The sequence below is a fragment of the Callorhinus ursinus genome, unplaced genomic scaffold, assembly GCF_003265705.2.
Source record: "Callorhinus ursinus isolate GAN/ISIS: 27379988/994484 unplaced genomic scaffold, GSC_fseal_2.0 scaffold46, whole genome shotgun sequence".
NCBI lineage: Eukaryota > Metazoa > Chordata > Mammalia > Carnivora > Otariidae > Callorhinus > Callorhinus ursinus.
In genome coordinates, this window is record NW_027397108.1 from 7,127,787 (window position 1) to 7,147,361 (window position 19,575).

General features: G+C 47.8%; 1 long non-coding RNA gene across 1 annotated transcript; it reads left to right on the forward strand.

Annotated features, from left to right (window-relative positions):
• Nucleotides 1-6,162: 6,162 nt before the first annotated feature.
• On the forward strand, nucleotides 6,163-9,522 carry LOC141370826 (uncharacterized). Its single transcript, XR_012375235.1, has 3 exons — nucleotides 6,163-6,284; nucleotides 7,518-7,682; nucleotides 8,746-9,522. It is a non-coding gene; the product is annotated as an uncharacterized lncRNA (long non-coding RNA).
• Nucleotides 9,523-19,575: the final 10,053 nt, after the last annotated feature.

Consider the following 19,575-nt stretch of genomic DNA (forward strand, 5'->3'; position numbering starts at 1 on the left):
ACTGGAAATCTGTGGTCAGAGAATAAATGGACCCCGACTACTCTGTCTCAAAGATCTACAGTTGCTCTAATGGGGGAGAAAGATCCTCAGGATGCTGGCTACCTGAGACTTGGAAACTGTATGCCCCTTGAGCATATATGTCCCCTCACTCTGGACTGGATGTTCAGCTTTGCACGAATCTCTGTAGGGTGAGTCGTGAATTAGGAAGCATGTCCGGGATATTTACATTCCTATTGTCAGCATGCTTTTAGCTGCAAGTGACCCATAATCTACTTCAACTACTGATGCAAGTAAGGGCATTTGTTGAGTCCTGTAAGAAGGAGTTTGGGTATAGATTCAGGGATGGCTGAATCCAAGTGCTCAAAGACACTCATCAGGAGTCCATAGCCAGCAGTCAGTTCTGCCATCCTCTGTGTTGGCCCTTGCCACCATGGTTAAATGACCACCAGCAGTTCCAGATTGCATCGAACCCCCTCCAGAAAGAGCTGCTCTGGGTCAGGGTTCCCACAAACATCCTGGGGTCACATCTCAGTAGTCTGGTTTGGGGTACATGCCCATCCCTCAGCCACTGACAGTGGCTGAGAAAGACAGAATGATCCAACTGGCCAAGCCTGGGTCATATGCCTTCTGCTAAGACCACAGTTGGAATTAACCTGCTCATCAAAATGTTGGAATGATGAATGAGGGAGAGAAGTTGCCAAGACAGAACAGGGTGCTATTTCTACGCAAAGAGTGAACCAAATATTCAATGTGGGAAGATGCGCCTCATTTGCAAGTCTTTCCCACTCTCTCCCTCTCCTCCCCCACTGAAGTAGCCCCTCTCCAGCCAACCCCAGGTCGTTGGTAAACTACCCCCCCCTTTGCCTGATAAACTCTGAGCTCCTCTTCTGACCCACCTGAAACCCCAGACGAGTCTGTTCTTGTTCAAGACTCATTTTAGCCTGAGCCCTCTAGTCAACTCATGGCTCTAAAAAGTTAGAGGGCATTTATTAAACACCCACTGAGTGCCAGGAACTCTGCCAGGCCCTCCACCAATGGGGGTCCAGCCTGGCCACTCATTAGAACCACTTGGAAAACTTTTACACACAACAGTACTGGGGCCCCACCCGCAGAGATGCTGCCTTTATTGTTCTGGGCTTATTGCCAAAGCCTCAGTGTTCTTCCTCAACCTTCCCTCCTCCAGGTGTTTACCGTCTATTAGTGGATGAATGAATAAAGAAAAGATAGATGATAGATAGACAGACAGATAGACGGACGGACGGGAGCCTGGGTGGCTCAGTTGGTTAAGCTTCTGCCTTTGGCTCAGGTCATGATCCCAGGGTCCCAGGATTGAGCCCCACATTGAACTCCCTGCTCAACAGGGAGTCTGCTTCTCCCTCTGCCCCTCACCCTGCTCTCATGCTCTCCCTCTTTCAAATACATAAAATCTTTAAAAAAAAAAAAAAAACCACATCTTCTCTGTGTGTGTACACACACACACACACACACACACACTGGAGTATTAGCCATAAAAAAGAATGGAATCTTGCCATTTGCGGAAACATGGATGGACCTAGAGGTTATAATGCTAAGTGAAGTAAGTCTGACAAGAAAGACAAATAACTGCATGATTTCACTTGTATGTGGACTCTAAAAGAACAGAACAGACACAACTCTTAGATACAGAGAACAATCTGCTGGTTGCCAGAGAGGAGGGAAGCAAAGGGGATCACAAGATACAAACATCCAGTTATAAAATAAGTCCCAGGGATACAATATGCAGCACAGGGAATATAGTTAATATGTAGCTACTTTGTGTGGTTACAGATGGTGGCTAGATTCATCATGGTGATCACTTTGTGATGCATAACTGTTGAGTCACTGTGCATCCGCCTGAGGCTAAGAGAGAATACTGTATATCAGCTACACTTCAGTTTAAACCTAGAATGCCTGCATTAGCAAATAAGATGCTTCACCCCATAGGTAATGGAGAGCCATGGTGGGGACCAAACTGGGAAATGCCAGATGTGTGTTTTAGGAACAGCCCTGGGGGAGGCGCTAGGGCTCTGGGTTTGGAGTGAGCAGCTCTGATTTGAAGCTCTTATTCTAACAGCCAGACTGTCCGCATCATTTGTGGGGCCTCGTGCAAAATGAAATGCGAGCTCCTTTGTTCAAAAGCTATTAAGAATTTCAAGATGGTGACAACAAAGTATGAAACCAAAAGGGGGGAGGGTGGTTCTGAAGGCAAACCCTGTGCACAGGTCACACCCCCAGGAGGCTGACCTAGTTTCCCTGCCCAGGAACTTGAGAAAGTCATTCAACTGCCTAAGCTCCTGCCTGGTTTCTAGAAACAGGATACCAACATCTGCTGGGAGGCATCGTACAGACCACAGTAAGATCGAGGATGTGCAGAGCTGGGGGCGGGGGGGCGCTTAGGTGCCCATTTAGTGGGTGAGGGGAAGGAGAGAGGAGGGAAGGAGAGATTCTGACCATAGGTGTGAGTGGAGGCCCCCTTCCCCCAACCTGCAAATTGAAACAGAGTTATACTCTGTTGCATGGAATCCTGCCTATGTCTCAGAGCCACCCCAGATCTCGGGCTATGGCCAGCAGAGGGCAGCTCTATGCAACTAAGGCCCCAGGACAGGGGAAGTCCCCAAACTCAAGGGACCCTGCTTGACAAGAAGGTATGGCAGGGAGCCTGAACAGTTTATTCCCAGTTCTCAAAACTAAAGCAAACACCCAAGTAGCAAGACCAACCATTGCCCTTCAGGGTGAGACTAGAATAATCAACAGATTACAGCAAAAGGCACGTTGATCCACCTGCAACAGAGGTAGCAGAAAGTATTCGCTTTCCTGGGACCTAGAATCCAAATCCCGGAACCTCAGAGCCCTGCTGGCTTTTTCAAGATTGAAAAGAGGAAGTCCTTGATAGGCACTCTTCTGTACAGTATTTCATTTGATATTCACAGTGACCTAGAGAGCTAGGCATTTTGATGGACTCTTCTGTTTCTAAACAGATGAGTAAATACTACTCCCAGGGTTGTTTCTAGGACAAGCTGGCTCCCTCCACCCAAGGGCCTTTGCATGTGCTGTTTCTTTTGCTGGAAATGCTATTCTTCCCCTCCACTCTGTACTCAGCAGACACCTATGCATACTTACATCTCAGCTCAACATCACGTCATCAGGAAGACCTTTTCGAATCTTGCGGATCTTGCCAGTATCCTTGTGTATTGCTTTCCTACCTTTCAGAGCTTCTCTTGTGGTGTAAATGTATATGCAGGTTGTTGTCGGATTAATGTCTTTCTCCCTGACTAGTCTGGAAGCACCAAGAGGGCAGGAACCCATCATGTTGCTCTCCACTGACTCTCCAAAATCCTGGACATGGCCTGGCAACACCCACAGATATGTATTTATTGAATGAATGAATGAATGAATGAATGAATGAACTTGCCCACCATCACAGAGTTAGAAAGAGGCAGAGCTGACATTCAACCGGGATCATCTGATCCTAAGTCAACCCACCTCCCACTTTATCTTGTTGCCAAATATGAGCAAATGCCTGTTCCAAATAGGATAAAGAAAAACATTTTGTTTCTTTCTCAGTAAAACTTTCCACTGTGTCCCCATGTCGTGTTTTCCTGAACCCATACAAAAAACATGAGCCTGCCCCTCAGAGACAAACCCCCGTTTCCACTTCTTCTCTGCCTCAAAAAAACATTAATAAATAAAAAATGTTAGAGTAGATGAACCAGACAAAGAAATTGTTGAAAGTCAGGGTGGGGAGAAGAGGTTTATAGGCTTCCAGAGTCCCAAAGGCAGAAAAGATTCTACGGGTCATCAGGTCCCCCCATCACCATTCTAAAGGTGGGGGATGGAGGCACAGAAAGCGTAAGTGGCCCGCCCCAAAGCACACAGCCAGTTAGTCCAGCGTGACTCTCCTGTTCTCAGATCTTCCCACCTTCTCGTCTCTGCAGCCAGAGGTGGTAACAGAGGCCGCTTTGCTCCCTCCGGAAGCTGCTTGCTTTGTTGACCCTACCCACCCATGCCACCACCTGCCTGCCTGCTCCGGGGGAAAGACAACTGAGTGCCTGTTATTGCCTCATCTGGGGGTTCTTCCAGAAGCAAGTGTAAGTCTGTGAGAGGTGCAAGAAACACTTATTGGGGAACTGGAGGGTGGGACCGATAAGGGCAGCTTGTCAAAACAGCTACCACCGTGAGCACCTGGGGCCTGGGCACGCCCCAGACTCACCCCCAGGGGCTAAGGGGCTGGGGTATTTATATAAAGACTGCTGTCAGCCATTGTTTGAAGGCAGAGGGGGTGGGTCTGAGGCGGTGGCTCTGGTGGCAACATGGTTCCAATGGCACGGAGAAGCTCTCAGGCAGAGAGGTGCCATCAGATGGCAGCCTCGTGTCTGCTCAGGTGACAAGGTGGGGGATACAGGAGGGCCACTAGAGTGGGTAGAACGGTGTTCCCCAAGCTCCTGCTAGTGTGGCCTTATTAGGAAATAGTCTGCAGATGTGACCAAGTTAAGGTGAGGTCAGACTGGCGTGGGGGGGGGGGGAGCTCATCCAATGCCTGGGGTCGTAACGGGAGGGAAACGAACAGACACAGAGCACCCCGGGGACGGCCATGTGACAGTGGAGGCAGAGATCTGAGGGGTTCTGCCACAAGCCTAAGGACACCAATGATTGCCCAAAGCCACCAGAAGCTGGAAGAAGCAAGGAAGGATTCTCCCTTGGAGGCTCCAGAGGAAGCGTGGCCCTGCCGACAGCCTGATTTCAGACTTCTGCCTCCAGAATATGACAGGACACGTGTCTGTTTGTTGCAAGGCCCCCAGTTTGTGGCGCTTCGCTGCCCCAGTCCCAACGGCTTGAAGGACACACAATGTGCAGTCACACAAGTAGCAGGTGGCAGAGCTGAGATTTCTATCCAGGTGTGTCTGCCCCTCCGGGCCATGGGGTAAGTTTCTCTCCTCTTCTCCAATCGGCTGTTTCCCCAGCTTTATAGCTCAGGCCACTGCGTGGACCCTGCCACGGTTCTCTGTAACAGGGCAGAGGGTGGACACATCCAGAACATCTCACATGGTGACTGTTTTAATGATCTGACCCCATTGAGGCAGAGACCTAATAGTACTCGGTTAAGGACCTGGGCCATCCCCACCCCCAACTGCCCCTCCACAACCAGTGTTACCTACTGGGGACATAAGCATACGAAAGAGGATGCTCTGCGCTGGGCTACTATGGGGTGGGAAACACACACCGACTCCTGGCCGGTCAACATCAACAAGAGGGAAGGGGAGCTCGGCCTTCTATGGAAGGGAGAGCCCCCAGCGTGGTGTAACTGTTGTCCCGAGACACAGCAGGCCAGCTTGCACCTTCGTATAAGAGATCCTGGCACAGTGCTCACTTCCGCAGCACGTCTACTAAAAAAAGAGATCCTGGCACATCCTTAGAAACCTCCAACTCTGTGTAATTCCAGAAGCTCCAGGGAGGCAACTGGCAGCCTGGGGGAAGGGAAGGAATTCTTCTAACAAACCACAGGGCCGAAGCTTCTAGACTGCTTGGACGCTGGATTCTGGAGGAAGGCACACTCGGGACAGCAAGGAGGCGAAGGCAGGGGATCACAGTTTCCCCCCACAGGGAGTCAGGGAGAGAAGGGTGAGGGGCGCATCCGTATCTTTGATTTGCACACGTCTCTATTGTTGGACTTGTTTAATGGGCATGTTCATGTATTACTTCTAGAATCCATTTTTCTTTGTTCTTAATTCCCCAACTTGCACGATGACCCATATCCCCCCACCTTTCCTGCTGCTTTCCCACGGTAACTAAGCCGCAGTGATTTGCAGGGAGAGGGAAGCTAACAAGGTGTTAGTGCCAGGTCCCTGAAATGACCGGGAAATCCGTATTTTAAAGGCGCCTGCGGTCAGTTCCCCCCTGCTCCGCCGCAGCCTGGCCAAGAGGAGGGCAGCGGCACACCGGAAAGACAGGCCAAGTTCACAGACACCAGGCACAGCAGTACACATTGTGGCAGGCTGGTCTTCACTCCCACAGCGGGTGGTGAGGGTCAGCCCCACAGCCAACCGGGGACTCAGGGTGGGTGCGTCCTTCCCACGCTCTCCTCGTGGCCTGGGCCATGTGACTTGCTCTGGCCAATGGGAAGGGGGCGAACGTGGTACGTGGAAAGGCCTGAACACGCCCCGCTTCTGGGCGGGAGGAACCCGGGGCGTGCTGCCCGCATCCACTCCCCGGAAGGCGTACGGCATCCGAGCTGAGCTTCTGACCCACGCCCTGGACGCTGCGAGCAGGTGTGTGCAGTGCAGGCAGGTGTGCGCGTGCGGGCAGGTGTGTGCAGTGCGGGCAGGTGTGCGCGTGCGGGCAGGTGTGTGCAGTGCGGGCAGGTGTGCGCGTGCGGGCAGGTGTGCGCGTGCGGGCAGGTGTGCGCGTGCGGGCAGGTGTGCGCGTGCGGGCAGGTGTGCAGTGCGGGCAGGTGTGCAGTGCGGGCAGGTGTGCGCGTGGGGGCAGATATGTGCATCTATTTCGTTTATGTCAGGCGGTCAGTAAATCAGAATTATCGCGTGAGAGCCTGACTAATGTAATCATTGCCGAAAAATCCCCTTGGCTGCTGCTGGTGTCCCCTGTGACTCTGGCAAAGTCTTCTCCTGACCTACGTAGGTCACATGAAACAGTGACCTTTCCCTCCCGCCTGAACAGCCTGGGTCCAAAGGTGGCCATGTAGCCAAGACTGGCCAAGCAGAGCGCCTTGTCACCTGCTGATTCCAGGCTGGGAAGATGGGCTGTGTTTCTGCAAGAGAGCCGTTGATAGGGAGGACAAAGGCTCTGAGGGGAGCTCAGCAGCCACAGTGCTGCGTCGTGGGAAGTCTGTTGGGTACTGAGCACTGAGCCATATTTATTCAGGAGGCATCAGTGGTCCAGGGCATAGGGCCTACAAGCCTGTCAGAACATATACGCCTGTTGGAGACCTGGAAGAAAATGGTATTGACCCCAGAATACAGACAGGAAATTGCAAAGCCCAGCCCGTGTTTATATAAAGATCTACAAAGTATATCATTATGTCACCTTTATTAAGTTACAGTTAGCATTCATGGAATGTCACTGCATTTGGAAGGAAGTGGCAGGTTTTGTTTTCTGGTGTCACAAGAGTTCCCAAGGATGCAGGATCACCACTGTGAACCCCTAGCCAACGGTTAACCTGAGTCACTTCGAGTGAAGTAAGTCCAGAAGGCTTCCGTGGTGAGGAGCAGCGACCCCCTCGATGCTCTAGCAGACGTGCTGTGTGTTTCTCACATAACAAGAAATCTGGGGCAGGGGAGGAGGGGCAGTTCCTGCTCATGCATGTTTGCCCGGAGACAGTCACATATCCACTCCTCATTCCTCAGCAAAATACTGGTAAAGAGAATGAAATTGCGTTTATTCATTTAACAAAATGTTCTGTGCCAGCCAGCCTCGTAAGCACTTTAAAATACTCAGTCCTCTTACAGCACTATAAGAGGGGTGTAATTCCTATCCACATTTTACAGATGAGGAAACTGGCCCAGAGAGGTTGAGTCACTTGGTCAAGGTTGCACAGCTTGTAAGTGGAAAAGCTGGGATTCTAGCCCAAGCCGTCTGGCTCCACAGTTTACCTCCACAGTCTACTGTCTTTTGATGCCCTTGGATGATGCAGACACATCCTGGAGCCAGAGGTAGGAGCAGCTTCTCCTGGGGGGCGGTGACTGCTTTGGAGACAGGATAGATGCTGGAATGAAATCCACATGGTGTAAGGAAGGAGAGCAGGGATGGATAACGAATAAGTCCCCACAGCAGCCCTTCCTCGCTCCCTTCTCCCTTCCTCCTCCCTCCTGCCCTGCCTCCTTCCTCCCCTGGGGACGTGCTAGAATGAGGTAGATGCCTAAAAAGCCAATAGTTGCTCCTTCCCACCTCGGTGACCCTCGGCACCCCTCCTGCCCTTTTCCCTCACTCTCTACTTCTCGCTCTCTGATTTGCGTTATGAGATGACTTTTGCAATGTCAGCCATAAATAGATTATGAGAAGAAAATCTTTTGTTTAAACAGAAATTCTAATTTTCTGAAAGGTGGTGAACAAACAGTCCAGAATGCATTAGAGACCAGCAGATCTTGTTTGCGTAAAATCGTGCTTCAGTTTCTTGATACAAGCAGAAAATAGCTCTGAGTCCTTACCAGAGCTTCTTTGTGTCAAAGGATTGGTCTCACCATTTCAATTTGTGTTGCTCAGAAGATGCTGAGCGTTCCTGCCCAGCGGGGAAGCCACTTCTCCTGGCCCCGGTGGGTCACGCCCCTCCCCTGGGCGCTGAGCTCTCCCCTGCTTTCTACCGCAGTAGTCCAGTCCCTTCAAATGGATGCATTTTCAGCGTTGGGGATGAATTACAAATTGCCTTTACCCAAGGGGCAACGCCTGTGGCCTGGGTCCAGGAGGGCTGAGCCCAGGCTTGGGAAAGCTCCCCGGGGTTCTCTGAATTTTGATGCTGTCAAAGGCAGCTTGTTCTTTCCAGAGCCTCGCCCAAGAGCCTCCAGCACCTTCTTAACCCACAGGCCAGGTGGAGTCTTCAGTGAGACACTTCAGGGTGGCTATCACAGAAGGTACTGGGACCACATAAGCAAGAGAGGGGAGTTTATTATAAAGGGACAGGTGGGCCTCCCAACAGCGAGGGCAGGCAGCAGTCCAGTTTATAGAGCCGTGTGACATATCACCGAAAAACCTCGTGGCTTAGCAGGACCATTTTTTTAGTGCTCCCAGATTCGGTGTGGGGAATTTGGACAGAGCACGGTGGAAAGAATGTGTCTTGATGACCCGGGCTTCTGGAGTGAAGGCACGGAGGCTGGAGGCATCACCTGGTGGTTGGCTAGGACCTCGGCTGGACCGTTGGGGGAACATGGACACGTGGCTTCTCCCTTTGGCCTTGGTGGCATTGAGGAGCTGTCCTGCAGATCTCCACCTGCAGGGTGGGCGACTGCCCCACAGCCCCAGCTCCTGAAATCCATTGCCACTTCTGCACTGAGGCCAAGCTTGCCCTGGGCTGTTCCCAGCCAGTGACAGAGCATGGCAGAAACAGTGAGCCCGGCCCATTCCTGGAGAACGTGGGACTCCTCTGACAGGTGACCCTTGACTCATGGACTCCCTGATGGCTCTGTCAGGCCTTCCTTAAAACTGTGCTCCGGGGGTGCAAAACCCCCCACTCTTTGGCTGTGGATTGCGCAGACTAATGTCCTTCCAAAGAGTACAGGGTGGAAGGGGGAAAAAGTAACTTTTCAGTGGGAAAACCTGACAGACACACTTCAGGCGAACAGTCAAGGTCAACATCAACATAGAAGTCATATTGATAGCCTGCACCCTTGTTATGATGGATGAGAAGGACGCTTTACCTATGAAAATCTTTGTCCCAAAAACTCCTAACCAAACTCTTATCATGAGACTAAACATCAAACAGACTCTAAGAGAGGAACACTCTTCAAGATAACCAACCTCGGGGCCCTGGGTGGCTCAGTCGTTAAGCATCTACCTTCAGCTCAGGTCATGATCCCAGGGTCCTGGGATCGAGCCCTGCATCATGCTCCCTGTTCCGCGGGGAAGCCTGCTTCTCCCTCTCCCACTCCCCCTGCTTGTGCTCCCTCTCTCTGTGTGTCTCTCTCTGTCAAATAAATAAATAAAATCTTAAAAAATAAATAAATAACCAACTGGTACTCCTCAAAGCTGTCAAGGTCATCCAAACAAGGGAAGTCTGAGACACTGATGGGTTACAAGAAAGTAAAGGGTGCTGTGAGAACCCGTCCGAGGGGGCCTCACATGTCTGGGTGGAGGCAGCTAGGAAGACTCACAGGAGCTGGAAGGGTTGGCTGGCAAACCAGGCTGGAGAGATGGTTGCAGCAGGGGCTCATTGTGCGTAGAGGCTCTGAGCGTGAAGGAGCTTGGAGCTTCCAGCCACTCGGAGAAGACCTTTGTGGCTGGAGCTCAGAGACAGGGAGAGGGTGCCCCAAATAAAACCTAAAGCGCTTTTCAGGGAACAGATGGCCAAGGGCCTTATCAGGACTTTCTTCCAAAAGATTCAGGAAGCCATTGAAAGGTTTTGTTGTTGTTGTTGTCAGTTAAGTAGGATTTTTGTTTTGTTTTAATTCCGGTACAGTTAACATTTAGTGTTGTATTAGTTTCCAGGGTACAATATAGTCATTCACCAACTCCATACATCACCCGGTGCTCCTCATGAGAAGTGTACCCTTAACCCCCATCACCCCCATCACCTGATTCCTCAGCGCCACCCCCCACTTCCCTCCCCTCTGGAAACCATCTGTTTGTTCTCTGTAGTTAAGAGTCTGTTTCTTGGTTTGTCTCTCTTTTTGTCCCCTTTGCTCATTTGTTTTGTTTCTTAAGTTCCACCTAAGTGAGTGAAATCATATGTGTTTGTCTCTGACTGACTTATTTCACCTAGCATTATACTCTCTAGCTCCAGCCATGTTGTTGCAAATGGCAAGATTTCATTCTTTTGTATGGCTGAGTAATATTCCATTGTATATATATATATACCACGTCTTCTTTATCCATTCATCTATTGATGGGCACTTGGGCTGCTTCCATAGTTTGGCTATTGTAGATAATGCTGCAGTAAACGTTGAGGTGCGTGTATTCTTCCAAGTTAGTGTTTTTGTATTCTTTGTATATACACCCAGCAGTGGAATTACTAGATCACGTGGTACTTCTATTTTTAATTTTTGAGGAACCTCCATACTGTTTTCCAGAGTGGCTGCACCAGCTTGCATTCCCACCAACAGTGTAGGAGGCTTCCCCTTTCTCCGCATCCCCGCCAACATCTGTCGTTTCCTGACTTGTTAATTTTAGCCATTCTGACTGGTGTGAGGTGGTATCTCATCATGGTTTTGATTTGCACCTGATGATGAGTGATGTTGAGCATCTTCTCATGTGACCATTGGCCATCTGGATGTCTTCTTTGGAGAAATGTCTATTCATGTCTTCTGCCCATGTTTTAATTGGATTATTTGGGTTTTTTTTTTTTTTTTGATGTTGAGTTGTATAAGTTCTTTACAGATTTTGGATACTAACCCTTTATCAGATATGTCATTGGCAAATACCTTCTCCCATTTAGTAGGTTGTCTTTTAGTTTTGTTGACTGTTTCCTTCGCTGTGCAGAAGCTTTTTATTTTGATGAAGTGCCAATAGTTCATTTTTGCTTTTGTTCCCCTTGCCTCAGGGGACCGATCTAGAAACAAGTTGCTTCCGCTGATGTCAGAGAAATTACTGCTTGTGCTCTCTTCTAGGATTTTTATGGTTTCAGGACTCACATTTAGGTCTTTAATCCATTTGGGGTTCATTTTTATATATGGTGTAAGAAAGTGGTCCAGTTTCATTCTTCTGCATGTTACTGTCCAGTTTTCCCAACACCATTTGTTAAAGAGACTGTCTTTTTCCCATTGCATGTTTCTTTGCTTCTTCATCAAAGATTAATCGACCATATAATCATGGGTTTGTTTCTGGGCTTTCTATTCTGTTCCATTGATATATGTGTCTGTTTTTGCACCAGTACCAGACTGTCTTGATAACTGTAGCTTGGTAGTATATCTTGAAATCTGGGATTGTGATACCTCCAGTTTTGTTCGTCTTTTTCAAGATTTCTTTGGCTATTTGAGGTCTTTTGTGGTTCCATACAAATTTTAGGATCATTTGTTCTAGTTCATTCCTCGGTATTTTGTTATTTTTGGTGCAATTGTAAATGGGATTATTTTCTTAATGTCTCTTTCTGCTGCTTCCATTATTGCCATTGAGAGATTTTAAACTGAGAAGTAACATATTAGGATTTGTGGTTTTTATAACCTGTCCCCATGTGGGAAAACATGGGCACGGGGTGCTCTTCTACAAGTAATAGAAATCCCAGACTCCAGCTGGTTTCAAGGAGAAGGAAGATTCCTATCTCCCTTTTCATGGAGCATGAAGGTAGAGCCAACTCGGCCAGGCATGTCTGGGCTCCAGACCAGTTTCCTAATTTCATGGGCGGGCTCTGGCCCCATCCTCCCCCAGTGTGCTGGCCTCATCCTTGGGCTGGTGGCAGGCTGGGGACCCTCCTTCCAGGCATCACATCCAGGTACAATACTAGCCAAAGGAAATAACATCAACACCTCCAGTAATTCTTTGTTAGGAATGAAGAAACTCTTCCCAGAAGGTCCTGGCAGAATTCTTCTTAGCCCATTGACCAGAACAGAATGATGTACTTACTCCAGACCATTCACTGCAAGGAAAATGGGGCTACCCTAATTGGCTTAGATTAACCAAAATCTACCCCTGGGTTGGAGATGGGGTTACTGGGGTTATTGAGTTCTTGGATATTCTTAGCAAGGACGGATATTGTTGCCAGACTGACAGCAAACCACCTTCAGCACCCAGAGCTGGAGTGGATGCCAGAAGACCCCTTGGAGGCTCCCCCAGTGGTCCAGACAAGAGATTGCCCTAGACCAGCAGTAGACTTCTAGAGAACTGAGGGGAGTCGGATGTATGTTAGAGAAGTCACATCAGTAGGATTTTTGGTGGGTGGGGTAGCCTGGTGCAAGAGATAACTTCTTTGTATGGATTAAATATTACATGGTTGTTTTCTTAAATTCACCGTCCTATGATCACACCCCAAAACCACCACAGGAAACATTATTCTGCATTCAGAGGGACATCTGCATTCTCTATCAGTAACATAATATGAAATTCCCCAAGCATAACGACCCCATTTCCCAGGGTTAATTTCTATCCCCACCCATGACTTCACCCAGTGTTCCAGTCCTGAGCACTTAGAATCAGTTCAGCCCAATTTGGAGTAATTTTTAAAGGAAAAAAAAAAACTTGCATTCAATTAATTCCATTGGAATTTAATAAAATTATGCCACTTAAGATTTCAGCGTGATTAAATTTAAAATAGCAATGTCTAGGTATAAAGTAAAACATAATGGCTTTTATTAAAGCAGCTCTGGTCAAAAGCCCAGTTCAGATTTCATGTGGTTTCACATCTGCTTTTCCTGCTGACTCATTCTTTCCATAAACAACTTCAGAAATAATAAAGCCTGCACTTATCAACAGGGATATCACCGTCCTATCTTGATGAATACAAGGAATAGAGCATTATCACATTTACTCTGCACAGAAGGAAAGGTGGCCTGCCAATTTGTGTTATTACCCCAAAAGGAATTCTGTAATGATTAAGCCCTAGACAAATCATGGATTCCCTGTTCATATCTGCTCTAGCCTTATAAGTACTTTGAAATTGCTCCGAGCTGTTCTTTGATACCCTTCAGAGCCATACACATTGCTATAAACCTTCAACTTCATTTGGAGGCAATTTAACCCTCAATTTATCCACAAACTTTTAAAGAAAACTGGGCAATTTCCCAAAGCAAATTACGCCTGAAATGTGAAATAGTGTCTCATAAACACAGCCACTTTAAAATTGATAAGAGTGCACTGGAAATTAGGACAATTCACATTCAAACTAACTGAACGACGATCGATCAGGATCAAACCCTTTTGTTGGGTTTTTTGTTGGCTTTGTTGTTGTTGCTGTTGTTGGGTTTTCTTTGCCTTTCAGGTTGTTAAATATTTAAGTGATGGACGATGTCTCGAATCGGTAAAGGAGTGAGTGCTCTCACAAAAGGTTGGTGAGATGCGAATTGCTACAGCCTTATGGGGAGGTGTGGCAGCAGTCCCTGGGAAAATGTTCAGGGGCCGTTTGTGGCTCAGTCGGTTAAAGCGTCTGACTCTTGGTTTCGGTTCAGGTCGTGATTTCAGAGTCATGGGATGGAGCCCTGCATCAGGCTCCATGCTCAAGGTGGAGTCTGCTTGTCCCTCTCCCTCCGCTCATTCCCCTGCTCGCTCGCTCGCTCGCAAATAAATAAATAAAATCATTTTAAAAAGATAAACAAAATGTTCAGAATGCAACAGTTGTCACAGTAGAGAAAACTTACCCACATGCAAAGAGAAGAATAAAGAGGTGCCTGGTAGCATGGGTTGCAATAGGAGAAAATTAGAAACAACCTAAAACCGAACAGAATTTCAGTAAACAATCATGGGCGCCTGGGTGGCTCAGTCGTTAAGCATCTGCCTTTGGCTCAGGTCATGATCCCAGGGTCCTGGGATCGAGCCCCGCATCGACCGTCCCCCCTCTCATGCACTCTCTCTCTTTCTCAAATAAATAAATAAATAAATAAATAAATAAATCTAAAAAAAAAAATAAACGATCGTGTACATGCATTCAAAGCGAATGATTTGGACCAATCAGTACTGATGATGATTATCAAGACATGTTGTGGAGGAGGAAAATGTGGTGAGAAATTAATCAAGCTGGACTCAAGTTAGAGCACAACCCGCCCCCAAAGTAGTTTTCTGTATGGTTGTGTGTTTAGGCAGATGCTTGGAAAGGCTCTGTGACTGCAGACTCCAGGGGGAACTCAGTGAGTAACATGCAAGGCTAATATTCTGTCCCATTTGGGCATCTGCCTTTCGATTTTCGTTCATGGAGTATTCAAATATACAACTTATTTTCAAAATCTGTGAGTGATTTTCCTAAGACAGGGTGACTATCCCTTGGTGTCCCACATCAGGTCCCCCCTCCCGTTGCTGTCCGACATGGTGACGTTATTTACTTGCTCTAGATTTTGCTGCAGAGTCCACAGGCGTGATTCCGAAGCCTCTGGGTGGCTGTGCTTATGGAACCTCTCCTCCCCACCCCCTCTCCTTGCCTGAGTAGGTCTTTTATCCTTTATTTTTTTTTTTAAAGATCTTATTTATTTATTTGAGAGAGAGAGAATGAGAGACAGAGAGCATGAGAGGGAAGAGGGTCCGAGGGAGAAGCAGACTCCCCACTGAGCAGGGAGCCCGACGCGGGACTCGATCCCGGGACTCCAGGATCATGACCTGAGCCGAAGGCAGTCGCTTAACCGACTGAGCCCCCCAGGCGCCCGGTCTTTTATCCTTTAGATGGGAGTCTAAATGTCCCTTCCTTGGAGAAGCCATACCAACCCCCAGGATGGGACAAGTCACCCTGTGATGGGTACCCTGATGGCACCAGGTACCACCCTCCTTCGTCCTCCTTACAGCTGAGATGATACTACGATCGTTGTCGTTAATGATGTTAAACTAAGAAATACTCCTAACCTGCAGAAAATAACATAAGTAGGCTTGCGTATGGACTTTTGTGTTTGATTTATTTAATACCTAGCTCTTCTAGACACCAAGAGTTACATAACCTCTCTGTGTTTCTGTTTATTGATGTGAAAAATGGGGCTCATACTAGTACGTGGGAAGGTTGTTGTGAGGATCATATATCTTAATACTGTCAAGCATGTAGAACACTGCCTGGCACGTTCTATTTTAAGAATTCAACAAATAGGAGCTGTTGTTACTAAGTGTTATTATTAGACACTAAGCTCCATGAGGGCGGGGCCCCATCCATCTTCTTCATTATGGTGAATTGCAAACCATGACCTCAGATTCCTCATCCCGGTACACGTCCCTGGGCAATGGGATTTTGTCACTCCTTCCATCTAGAGATGGGGTCCTAGCTCCCCTCCTCTTGAATCTGGACTGGCCCCATGACTTGCTCTGACCAATAAATGCTACAGAAGGGATATTCCACCATCTCTGGGGCTAAGCCTGAGCGCCCTTGTACTTTGCACTTTCCTTCTTGTGGAGTGCTGCCCTCTAAGGAAGCCGGTCTGACCGAACCTCAGCCTGGAGGAGAGCTGAGGCACCACCAACACCCAGCACCAACCGCTATGTATGTGAGTGAGGCCACACTGGGACTTCTGGCCCAGCTGACCCTCTAGCCACATGTCCTGGTAAGACCAGCGGAAGAATTCCCAGCCAACCCACCAAATCATAAGTAATGAAACATCACTATTGTTTCAAACTAAGTGTTAATACTAAGTATCAGGAGTGATTTGTTGTTACTCAGCAAACACTGACTGATACATCTGCCCTTGTTTCTGTCCTGCCTTATATGGGACTGACACTAGTAAATGCCCAATAAATATTTGCTGAATGCATGAGTGAGTCCATGAACAAAAGAAACAACCAAGGGACGAATGAATGGATGAGTGGAGAGAAATGTGAGGGATGCAGCCTTTTATTCTATTGGATGGATTCACTTCTCAGAGTAGGAAGACCAAGTGACAACAGCCACGATCTCTCTAATGGTTGATTTCAGAGACTGTGTGCTTCGAAAGGGAAATGTGAGCAGACATAATCTCCCCATCACATCAGACCAACTTACTTTGTCTGTGGAGTATAGAAGAACACCCAAATTTCAGATGCAGGTGCCCAGACTGCCTTAAAAACTAAACTGTCCACTAATACATTTCAGGAAATTGTGCTCAAACTGGTTATCTTAGTTATTAGTAGGGTCGATATTTCTTCTGCTGTCAACCACAGATAAAAAGGGCCGTGTGGGAACACCGACAGTGATTTGGCCTCTGTGGAGTGCTTTAGTTTATCTTTAACGTGTACAACAGAAATCTTAATTTTCCACTTGTATTGAGTTCTCGCTCCTGAGGCAAAACCAGAAGGCAAAAATTCTTCAAAGCCATTGAACTGTGCTCATATCTTCGTGTCGGATTTCAGCTTTAAGACGGAGTTGAGAAAACAAAACTTGAATTAATTCAGGTGTCACAATTGTAATTATCTAATTGGCTTTACTCCCCAGATTTTCAATATTTTTAATTAAGCCAATAGTTGTGTTGCAGATTTCCGTGACGTACGCATTTGTTAATCAACTACCATAAAACATAGTTTTTTCCTTTTTAAAATGAGTTCCTGGGGCAGGCAGGGAGGGAGGGAGGAAGAAAAAATAAATGGGCAATTTTCTCATTTTTTATGCCACAGAGTCAGCAAATATCCTTGAGAGTTAAAACATGGAACCTAAGAGAAAGTCAGTGACTTCACCTTCTATGATTTTCATAATCTTTCTTCTTAACTTTGAAGGAATGGCGAACTTGTTTCTCCCAATTGTGTGTGCGTATGTGTTTTCAGCAAAGCGTGTTACTGGTCTTCATTCATATACAGAGACCAGATGCTAACCATGGTACTGATTTGGGGAGGAGGGCATTTTTTTCCTTTGGCCTTATTCTTTGCATTTTAAACATTGTTCAGTTTTTTTTTTTTTTAAGCATAAGCATGTATCATTTTATGAAAACTGTAAAGTCATTACTTTTCTAAACCAAATAACCAAATATATTTTTCCTACTTTCGTCCAAGTTAGACCTTTACCACAAAACGGCTGGCTTTAGAAGCGCATGGCAGAGCTAATGTCTTGGAAAGCTGTCAGCACGTGGGGGGTCCTGTGGGGCCAAGAGGGAGTCCCGCGGAGGGAGAGGGAGGGGCAGAGACACCCAGAACAGCAGGAGCATCTCCTCCCTCCCAGGCAGGTTGGCCTGGAAGATTAGGAAGGCGCAAGTGAAGAGGTAGCCCAGACAGAACAGATCCTGCCAAGGTCAAGGTGCAAAGGTCTCCAAGAAAGGGACCTTAGTGGCTCTCCTGCCCTCAAGTGTACTCTCTGGTTAACTCACACTTTTGATTCCTTTGAATCACAGTGAGATAGGAATTCCAGAATACTGGGCGCTGGACAACTATCACAGGGTGTCACGTTCCCATATTCTTCTGTATCAAATGCGACATCCAGAAATATCTGGAGATGCACGGGACCAGCTCCAGTCCTGTGTCTGAGAGTGGAACCGTCACTTGGGGGTTCCAGAGTGGCCCAGCCCCAGGGAAACCACTGGAAACCCCTTCTAGCCACAAATGTGGTGCTCCGGCTCTCTTCTCTGTCTCCCCGGCGTCAGATGTCAGGGGCTCATGATGAGACCCGAGGATAACTTCCCGTCCTGTTGCAGGGGATACAAAGGGACGAACCCGCCCCTAACCCAAATGTCAACATACGTTATCAAAACGCAAGCAAACAGACCACAAGAAGATGCGGGAGAATTTTGGTACAATCTTTGAGCAAAGAACACTTTTCTGACGCAAAACTCAGAAGCCACAAGGGAAATGGACAGATGGGACATGAAAGCAAATCTCCTGCTGGGACATGTGTGGGCAGCTGATGACACACGCCCAAGACTTTGAATGTCCAAAGGCCTGATTTCTTTAACATGAGGGTAGCTCCTAGGAATCAGTAAGAAAAAAGACTGACAAGCGAATAGATTAAGAGGGGGGACTGGTAACAGGCCCCAGAAAGGAACAGCAGCCACTCCTAAGTCCTAGAGAAGCTCAGTCTCACTTGGGAACAGAGAAATGCAGTGAGTCCCCCTCCGGAGTGTCCGCCTGGCAAGGGCCGGGGCTCCCTGCATGGGGCGGGGCGCTCAGCCATCCTTGCTCCCTGCAGACCCGGGGGTCGGTGTCCCTTTCAAATGGTACACCAGGCGCATATCTCGCCTTCTCAGAAAACAATGTTTTAAGCGCAAGCAAGCAGGATTCCTAAGCAAAAAGTTTGGAAGTGGAGAATTTGCAGATGTTACCTCCTCTCCCACAGGACAGCTCTTTGGCCTCCTCATTCACTCATGCAATAAATATTCTCTGAGCAATTACTGTGCTTGGCATTGTTCTGGGCCCTGGGGAAATAGCTAACAAATCCCCTGTCCTCATGGCCTTTGCGTTCTGGCATGGGAGACAGACAAGTAAGTCTGTACCTGGCATGCACGTGGCTCTGTAAGCTAGAGGGGAGATGGAGAGCACTGATAGGGAGTTGCGATGGACCTTGCGTGTTTTTTTTACATACAGTTCTCAAGAAAGTCCCTAAAGAGACAGTGACATTTGAGCTGAGATCTCAAAGAAATGGGGGAGCCAGCCATGGGGATAACTGGGGCAAGGGCAAGTGTTCGAGACCGAGGGAACCGTGCGTGCAAAGGTCCTGCGGCAGAAGCGAACCTGGTATGCTCCAGGAGAGCAGGGAGGTCTGTGAGGCTGGTGCTAAGTGAGCAGGGGGAAGATGGGAGGAGATGAGGCCAAAGAGGTCGTGCAGGGCCAGCGTAGGGCCTAGCGCATTGCTGTCAGGACTAGTTGAGGCTGGCCAGTGCCCTGGCCCAGTGCCAATCCGTAAATATCTGTTGGATTTGAATTTCAAATGCAGTGTCTTTGTGTTGAGGGAAAATTCCCTTTGAACATTGTCTTTCCAGTCTATGAAAAGGAGGCATCGAATCATTTCTAAAATTTTCTGCTTCAATTATTAATGTTTTCAATCGTTTTCTCTTATTTAGTGATAAATTACATTAAGAACAAAGCCTGTTTGGTCTGGGTGACTTTTCTCTAAAGAGTTTTATTAGAATTTTATCAAAGACTTCTGCATTTATCATCACAAGTGGTATTGATCTCTAATATTTTTCAGAACTAGATTTTTTTCATGGTTCTAGAATATTCCATTATAAGAGGGTCCCATAATCATTTAAGTGAGTTTCTGGGATTGAATACTGGAGAAGGGCTTGATTTAACAGTCTCCCTACTCTCCGCCTTCCTGTTCTCCCACGCCCCCCCTCATACATACGCACCTGACAGAGACACACCCCATGCACACACCACACGCGTGAC